A 7,928-nucleotide genomic window follows, 5' to 3' on the forward strand; every position below is an offset into this window, starting at 1 on the left:
TATTCCTAAGATTGCTGTATTCACTCCTGTTTTCCTCTCTGTTATCTATTCTGTATTTTTCAGATGCTTTTTTCTTTAGCTGCAGTTTTATCTTCATCTCTTTATTCATCCATTGCATGCCATTATTATTTTTTTTTCTTATTTCTTAATGGAATATATTTCTCCTGCACACCCTTTCTATCTCGTGCTTCAATATCTTGCGCTATCATGGACAAAGTATATTTATGCACACGGTCTCCTTCCTGCTGCCCATTCTGAATGAGCCACTTTACTAATTACACATAAAACACCTCCATCAATTGCTGTGATTCTATAGAATTCTATTATTAAGTTGCAAATTGCAGGGATTTGTTATTACAAATCTTCTGAATCATAACTGATTTTTTTGGTAACTGATCTTTTGGTAACCTAAGTACAACACATAATCCCACGGGAAATATACTCAGAAAGTGGATCCTGCCATAGTTTGTGATGTATTTCCAGATTCCGTCATTAATAACTCCTATTTGAAATTAATTTTACAATTACAATTGATTTAAAAGACAAAACTGGACTTTCTCTGCTAAATTGTTCAATCATCATTGGTTGTTTCTATTCCCAAAAAAATTTGTTAACTCGAGTTTGGAAATAGTTTGTTTACAACACATTTCAATGATAAACTAGCGTTACATTTGCTGGATGTCATGTGGGAACATACTTGATTAATAGTATCACATATTTCAGATGAGTAAAGCTCCTGTTTTCCTCAGTGATAGTAGATGTCATGTGCATGTCTTGTTTCATTAGAACGGGTTGTATAGATTGATAGGCAGAAGATATGGCCTTTTTATTTAAACAATTTATCCAGTGCTGTTCAGTGAACATAATTTTCTTTTGACTTTTGTGGGTCCCTTTATCAATACAACAAAGGGTTTCTGTTCAGTGACATCTCAGAAATTAAACAAACATCAAAAACATGCTTATGCAAACTAAATTCTGAAAATATGTTTGCATACTGCAAATCTGCAATAGCCAGAGTAGCTCTGACACAAGAGAGATACCAAACACTATTTGTATATGGCTGGTAAATAAGCCAGTAATGTTTGATTCATGTCTGCTTGAAAGTAAAGGCAAAGAGGAGTCTAATGTATTTTATGTTCCACTAAAACTGCAAGAAACGATGAGACAGAATACCCATTAACTCTTCCCATCCAAGTTTCATCGATCACCAGTATCTCTGAAAATTGTGTGTAAGATCTCTATTCTGATTATCATATCCCTTCATAGTCTCACTGCACATTTCGTATTCAATGTTTTTCAGTCCTACATTCTGCTCTGTACTCTGTACTCCTCTAGCTTCAGATTATTACTTGCTCCTCACTCACTTTGTTCCATCATTTCTGGCTTTGCTTCCAGTCATCGTGCCCTTGTCCTCCCAAAAACATTTTGATTCGTTGCTGCCTTCAGAATCCTCCTAAAAACAAACCTTTTCAACTGAAAATTTGGTAACTATCTCCAAATGTCTAATTCCCCTTCCCAGTGTCCACCAATGCACTTGTCAAATGCTTTGAGAGGTTCTTTTACATGAAAAGTGCCATATAATGCAAATTGTTGTTAAAACTGGTAAAGCACCATCTGGTTCTTCAATATGGTTCTTCAATGGTTGTTGTCATTGGGGATGAGACTATTAGACAGACAGACACAATCATCTGCAACCCCAATCAGAAGACCCAAAGGCTTTGTTGCCTCCCTGGGGCCAGGGTGAAGGATGTCTTGGCAGGGCTAGAGGATAATTCAAAGTACGAGGGCAAGGATCCGTTGGTGGTACTTCACAAAGGTACCAATGACATCGGTAGAGTTGGCCAAGATGACTTGAGAAGGGAATTCAAAGAGCCGGGGTCCAAATTGAAGTCAAGATCATCGAAGGTGGTAATATTGGGACTACTGCCTGTACCATACGACAATTGGTACAGGAACAAACAAATTAAACACTTGAACTCATGGCTAAAAGAGTGGTACGGAACTCAGGGGTTTCTTTTTATGGGTCATTGGCATGAGTATTGGGGGAAAAGAGAACTGTTTCAGAGAAATGGGCTGCATTTAAATCGGGCTGGGATAAATGTCCTAGCTAAATGAATTAATAGGGAAGTAAATAGGAATTTAAACTAGTAAAGGGGGGGGAATATATAGATAAGAGAAACCATAAGTTAGCATTAGAAAAAGTAAAGATGACAGTGCAGAATAGCATGCCAGATAATAGGAATATGTTAACTAGGGGTAAGAAGCTTGGCAAAGCAGATAAGGAATCAGAGAGGAGAGGAAATGGTAGGAAATTAAAAATGTTATATTTGAAAGCGCAAAGCATTCAGAATAAAACTGATGAATTAAAAGCACAGATAGACACATATGGGTACGATCGAGTAGCCATCACTGAAACATGGTTACAAGGAGATCTAGGGTGGGAGTTAAATATTCCAGGGTTCTCAGTTTACAGGAAAGATAGGCACTGTGGGAAACAAGGTGGGGGGGTAGCCCTGTTAATTAGGGATGAAATAAAACTAGTGGGAGGAAAGATCTGAAATCCGATGACCAGGTAGTAGAGATAATATGGGTGGAAATAAAAAATAAATAGGGACAGAAAATATTAATGGGAGTGGTTTGTAGACCCCCAAACAGTGATCACAATATAGCACAAGGTATTAATCAGGAAATCAGTGGAGCATGTAGGAAAGGTAAAGCGATAATAGTGGGTGATTTCGATCTCCACATAGATTGGGAAAACCAAATTGACAAAAGTAGGTTAGAAGAAGAGTTCATTGAGTGTATGAGAGATAACTTTCTAGAGCAGCATGCCGAGAAACCAATTAGGGCCATCATAAACCTTGTTTTGTGTAAGGAAACAGGGCTAGTCGGCAGTGTAGGTATTAAGACTCCTCCAGGGCAGAGTGATCACAATATGATTGAACTCTGCATTAAGTTAGAGAGGGATATAGTTAATTCCGAGGCAAGTATTCTGAATTTAAATAAGGCTAATTTTGTAGGTATGAGAAAAGATTTAGGTAAAATAGACTGGAGAATGAGATTAAGAGGTAAAAATGTAGACTAACAGTGACAAATATTTAAGGATCAAATTAAAAGAAAAAGCTTATAAAACTGCCAAGAAAAGCAGCGAATCTGAAGATTGGGAACGTTTTAGAAACCAGCAAAAAAAACTAAAAAAACTCATTAAGAGAGAAAAAGGAGTATGAGGGTAAGCTAGCTAGGAACATTAAGTCAGATTGTAAAAGTTTTTACAAATATATTAAGAGGAATAGGCTAGTGAGGGTAAATGTAGGTCCACTTCAGTCAGAGACGGGAGAAGTTGTAATGGGGGATAAGGACATGGCAGAGTCCCTAAATGGGTACTTTGCATCTGTCTTCACCCTAGAAGACACAACAAGTCTGCCAACAATAGAGATGCACCAAGGGGATAAGGACAGGGAGCAACTTAGGGAAATTTTCATTAGTAGAGAATTGGTGCTAGGGAAACTGTTAGCACTAAAAAGTGACAAATCCCCTGGTCCGGATGGCTTGCATCCCAGGGTTTTAAAAGAGGTAGCTTATGAGATAGTGGAGGCCTTGTATCTGATCTTCCAAAATTCCTTGGATTCTGGAACAGTCCCCATGGATTGGAAGATCGCAAATGTCACACCACTATTTAAAAAAGGTGGAAAGGAAAAGATGGGGAACTATAGGCCAGTTAGTCTCACATCAGTGATAGGAAAAAATTTTGAATCGTTGATTAAGGATGTGGTAGTGCGGTATTTAGGGAGCACAATATAATTAGGCCAAGTCAACATGGCTTTACAAAAGGGAAGTCATGTTTGACAAATCTCATAGAGTGTTTTGAGGATATTTCGAGTAAACTAGATAAGGGTGAATCAGTGGATGTGGTCTATTTGGACTTCCAGAAGGCATTCGATAAGGTGCCGCATAAAAGGTTAGTCCAAAAGATAAGGGCCCATGGAATTGGGGAGCATATTAACGTGGATTGGGGAATGGTTAACGGGTAGGAAACAAAGAGTAGGGATAAACGGGTCCTTTTCAGATTGGCGGGATGTGACTAGTGGAGTGCCTCAGCTATTTACCATCTACATCAACGATCTAGATGAGGACATCGAAGTTAATATATCTAAATTGCGGATGACACAAAACTAGGAGGAAGTGTCAACACAGAGGATGACATTAAAAAAATGCAGCGAGACATAGATAGGTTAGGTGATTGGGCAGGTAGGTGGCAGATGAAGTATAATGTAGGGAAGTGCGAAGTCATCCACCTAGGTAGCAAAAACAGTAGAGCGGGTTATTTTTTAGAAGGGGAGAGATTGGAATGTGTTAGCGTTCAGAGGGACTTGGGTGTCCTTGTACACCAATCAAAGAAAGTTAGTCTGCAGGTGCAGCAGCAATTAGGAAGGCGAACGGTATGTTAGCATTCATTATGAAAGGATTAGAGTATAAGAGTAGGGAAGTCTTGCTGCAACTGTTTAGGGCCCTGGTGAGACCACACCTGGAATACTGTGTGCAGTTTTGGTTTCCTTATTTAAGGAAGGATGTACTTGCCTTGGAGGGGGTGCAGCGTACATTTACTAGGTTAGTACCAGGGATGAAGGGGATGAGTTACGAGGATAGGCTGACCAATTTGGGCCTATATTCTCTAGAATATAGAAGAATTAGATGGGATCTTATAGAATAGATAGTGGGAGATTGTTTCCCCTGGCTGGAGAAACTAAAACCAAGGGTCATAACCTTAAAATCAGAGGCCAGCCCTTTCGCACTGAGTTGAGGAAGAATTTCTTCACTCAAAGGGTGGTGAATGTATGGAACTCGCTACCCCAAAGGGCTGTTGACGCTCAGTCCTTAAACATATTCAAGACTGAGATAGATAGATTTCTTATTGCAAAAGGGATTAAGGGATATGGGGATAAGGCAGGGTTAGGTTATTAGCTGGAGTTAGATTAAAAGATCAGCCATGATTGAATGGCAGGGCAGGCTCGAAGGGCCAAATGGCCTACTCCTGCTCCTACATGTTATGTTATGCTATATTATGTTATGTAATATATTTTTGTCTTTTGCAATGTAAACGATTGTTGGCAACATAGCGCCATCAATTTAACAAGCTAAAGCTCTTCAGTCTTGAGAGAGGGCATCTCAGAGGGGACCTTACAGACATGTATAATATTGTTAAATGGAATTGAAAAAGTGAACCCAAAACAAGATTTTAGGATGCATTAAGACAGAAAAACAAGAGGATACATAGGTTTAGAGTTGCAAAGAGCAATTTCAGGATAGATACCAAGAAGATTTGTTTTGCTCAGAGGGTAACTTTACCAACCTGTCTGCTCTCTCTGCTCGGCAGGCACTAGCTTGCTCCACATCTCCCATCCTGCCCGCTCTATCATCTGTGGTCAGGTCTTCAGCCTTTCTGTCTCCACCCTCTGGAAGTCCAGACCCTCTCCACCTTGCTCCATTCCTTGACTCCTACAAGGCCAGTCCAAGCCCTGCCTCTTAGACCGTGGATACACTTGACCTTCTGAAAGTTTCTTCGGAGCAAGAGAATGATGATTCTGATGGAAAAAAGCAAACACTTCAAGCATTAACGTGTTTAGTGTGGAGTATATATCCTGTTTATAGAAGCAACCTCCCTTTCCCTGAGTGTGTAATGGGTAACACTTCCTTCACTTATAGACTAATTGAAATTGCTTGATCACAAGACACCTGAACTTTATTATGATCTTAGACTTAAGACAATTGTATTAAAGTTTGAGAACTTGCAGGATTTTGGAAAGTTATTTGTTACCTTTAGCCATCATTTGAAAGCTGAATTTTTCAGGCTATCACCATGTTAATTTCTGGCATGAACACGACAAAGAGGTAAGTTAAACTGTGCAATGTGCTCTGCTGTGTTCCCCCACTCCTCTCCCCCACACATACACCACCCTCAAAAATAATGTCCATCTTTAAAAATGGCAAACAATACATTTAATTTATTGATCTTCAGTTCTTGAGGTGTCCTGCAGCAGAGTTTGCAATTTCCTGTCAGGCACTTTGAACACCAAGCAATTGGAATGCCTTCCAACCAATTATTGATCTTAAATGGAAAATGACAGTCAGTTAGCATCACAGAGGAATGGCACATCCGAGGTGACATAAGGAAGCAAAACCTTGACAAATGTCATTGTACCACAACAAATGCATTTAAAGCAACAATTATTTATAAACATGGCAAGAATTTAAGCGAATCCTTAACCACATTTATATCCAATTTTTTAAAAAAGATACAATTATATTATGAAATGCTGTTGAAAACATCTGACTCTAGACATTAAGCCATACCCCATTGTTTTCCAAGGTACACACAACACTTGCTCTACATTAATATAAATCTAAGTTGTCATAATGTTTCTTTGAAGGCTGACAAGCTGGATAAATATGTATGAATTGCCTTTCTTTCTTATCACAATTACTCAAGCAAGCTTATTTCTCGTAATACATTATTACACAAACTGTACGCGTCCACACTTATTCACATTGCATTCTCTGACACAAATTCTGTTGAATTACAGCTAAATGTGTGCTATACAACACAAAATATAGTTTACTTTTGTCAGTAAAATATTGCTTAATTTAACTGTGTATGTTCAGGTTTGCTATGTAAAGTGTTGACACAGTATTACATTTTCCAATATATTTGTGGCTAATTGAAGAAAAGCCAGAAATATGGTAGAAGATTTGAAAGAATATGAACATTTTTGAGGAAAGGCTAGCTCTTTGCAAGCATGTTTCTTTAAATCTTTACAATGTTTAGAATGAATTGTAGCATGTTCAATGCATTTGCTGTGATATTTGTTTAGACCCCACAAAAAATACAGTAAACTCACTTTACAGTGTATTCTGATAAGGTGCTATATCAAATACAACAATAACAAAGTACATTTTTATTGCGCTTTATAAGTTGGAGGACGTTCCAAGGTGATGGACAGTCAAAGATTGGGAGTTTGGATCAGGGAAGGTGGAGGGCAGCGAGAATCAAGGTAGGAGGTAAACCGAAGGCGCAGTTGAAGAGGAGGGTCTTGAGACATGCCTTGAAGGAGGCAAGGGAGGGAACAAGGTAAAGGGACTGTGGGATAGAGTTCCAAAAAGTGGGGGCAGAGAGGCTGAAGGTCAGACCGCCGATGGTGGGATGGGGGGGTCGGGCGGTGACCATGGAGCTGGCCAGAGCCTGCTAAGCAGAGGGAGTGAACAGATTGATATGGAGTTAGCAGGTCACACTGTAGGAAGGAGCAAGGCTGTGAAGGGCTTTGAAGGTGAGGATGAGGATTTTGAACTCTATCCTCTGAAGGATGGGAAACCAGTGGAGCCGTGTGAGGGTGGGGTGATAGGGTCACGGAGCCTGGTGCGGGAGAGTACACGAGCTGCATGGTTATGAATGTTCTGCAGCTTACAGAGGGAAGAGTTGTGAAGACTGACAAGCAGGGAGTTGGCCTAGATGTAATGAATGCATGGATGAGGGACTCAGTGGTTTGAGGGGAGAGGCAGTGGCGAGGCCGGGCAATGTTGCAGAGCTGGGGTAAGGCAGAAAGGGTCATGGCATGAATGTGGGAGAAAGGAGAGTTGCGAGTCAAACAAGATGCCAAGGTTCCAGACTGGCTTAGTAGAGTGGAGTGTGCATCCATGCATGGTGATGCTGCCAGTGCCCGAGGTGTGGAGACGCCGACGGGAGCCAATCTGGAGAGCCTCGGTCTTGTTGACACCCAACTGGAGAAAGTTAGGTCTCACCCTGACATACTCTCAAGATGGCAGTGGTCCTGTCATCAAGGGTGGAGGCAGAGAGGTAGAGTTGGGTGTCATCTGCATACATGTGGAAGTTGACCCCATATCTGCAGATGGTGTCACCAGGAGGGAGCATATAG

Source organism: Callorhinchus milii, unplaced genomic scaffold (genome assembly GCF_018977255.1).
Source record: "Callorhinchus milii isolate IMCB2004 unplaced genomic scaffold, IMCB_Cmil_1.0 Scaffold1, whole genome shotgun sequence".
Classification (NCBI taxonomy): Eukaryota; Metazoa; Chordata; class Chondrichthyes; order Chimaeriformes; family Callorhinchidae; genus Callorhinchus; species Callorhinchus milii.